Here is a 2,015-nt window from a genome sequence, read left to right as displayed (position 1 = left end):
TTTCAAAACGTTTATCGTGCGCCGACCACCTACGGTCCAACTACGGTCGCGCCTTTTTACGTTTATACGCTTGATTATCTTTTGCTCATGAGGTATTCAAAATTATGATCTTACTTTTACAAGTCATTCAAATTTCCCTCATAGTGCTGCACAGGTCCAAGTAGTAATGACGATGGTCCACAGTTGGCGCTGCACGCGATAAAACAGCCTTGCTCCTACCGGCCAACAGATGGCTGCTCAGTCGTTGCGGGTGTCGGCGCTGGTCGTGACTCCGTCTCGGCGGCGGCGCTCGGGTAGGCATCTCTTCAGTACATCCGCAGCGAGGGATGAGGCGATGTGCCGTGGTTGATTCTTCAGCTGTAGGATTGCTCACCAAAGTGATTCCTGACGATCTGGATCCGTCTTAATTCTGAGCGGGATGGTCAAATGTGGTCAATATCTACAAATTCTGTGCCCGTTGGGATGATTATACTGTGAAGTGAATGGCAGTCGAGGGAGATAAGTGTTGTTTTCGCGGCCAGTGACCGATTCTTTACCCTACAGCTGTGCGTCTCGACGGTTTATCAACACTTACACCACTTTTCAGTGTCCTTCACATACACCTACGCTACGGTTACCTCTTCAAGTGATCTAGTGTATACACGTATCCTCTGGAGGTCTTTGTTTTACCTGCCACACTTGTTCCACGCGAATACGCCTTGATTCGTGACGGTAAATACTGTGTTTTTCGTGAGTGAAAAGTTCAACGTTAAGGTGAATTTAATAGAGAATCGGCTGAAAGGGATCCGTACATATCTATTCAATCAGAAACATCTCCGCCACAAGCTCCCCAGGAAGGTATGAAAATATACGCTTGGTGGTGATTCAGTGTGTTTTGTGTTTGGTTGCCGGGGAGAAGTATCCAGTGCTGATTCGTGAGGAGAAGTCAAATTCATAAGGTAGGAAATTTTATCTAGCCCTTAAAATTTGGTTAAACAGTTCGCGATGCAATTGTCCAACTTTAAGGTTTGTTTTGAAATCCTTATCGACGTATTTTATGTGACTATTACATCCACTAAGTATCCATTACTGTGTATTGTTTGTTGTTAGCATTTTTTGCGCATGAAACTACGTCTTGGGCATCGTGTGATCATTACCTCATCAAAGCGTGTATTCGATTTGCTGTTTTTTTCCCTTTTGAAGCAGAAGTGTTTCGCCCATGGTGCTGTACCGTTGACCGACAAAACCTGCCCTTCCCGTTTAGTATTCAGGGGAGTGAGTGAAAGATATAGAATTCAAATAAAGACTTACAATCCACCGGCATCTAGAGGCACATGGACGAAGTATTATCGTTGGGGTCAGTACTCGGATACCTGCCGCACTTATCATAACACTGAGGTACTTTGCCGTTGAACTACACGTTGCGTTTCTCTCTTGAAGGACAGCTGACTTCTAATGTGTTTTGAGATTTCCTCCTGTAAGGCGATAACTGCTTCGCGATTATGTGCTCGTTACCTGTATTGACTAAATCGTTTATTTTGTTTGACGATTATGGCCACGCCAATATCACCTGTTTTTCCCTGAGGACGGCAAATGACGGTTTTTAAGCTATTTTTTCACCATGCTTTACATCTTTGAAGGCAGAAAGGGTGCATTGTGGATTTTCAATGTTTGAAGAATCGATTTTCCACGAGATATCCTGTTCCGGAAACGGTTTTGCTTAGAGCTAACCCTTTCTACTGGCTGTATCCCTTCCCACTGTGAAATCCTTGCCCATGCCTTGAACGATTCTTGAGCGTTTGGTATTTTTTGTATTTGAGCAATTAGCATTTCGACGAAAACGCGTTAACGGTGATGTGGTTTGGGAACGGGTTGAAGTGCTGCCTTCTCAACTAGTGGACCAGGGTTCAAATCCCGGCTGAAGTCGTGGTCCCAAAGTGCCTCTAGTTATACGCTGGCCAATGCCGACGCCTCCTGTTTCCCTACCCTGATCTGGCGCTAATGATCTCAGCGGTCAGTCTCCTCCTCAAAATATC

Source organism: Ischnura elegans, chromosome 5 (assembly GCF_921293095.1).
Source record: "Ischnura elegans chromosome 5, ioIscEleg1.1, whole genome shotgun sequence".
NCBI classification, from domain to species: domain Eukaryota; kingdom Metazoa; phylum Arthropoda; class Insecta; order Odonata; family Coenagrionidae; genus Ischnura; species Ischnura elegans.
The sequence above is the reverse complement of the archived record's forward strand: the minus strand, read 5'-3'. Positions refer to the sequence as shown.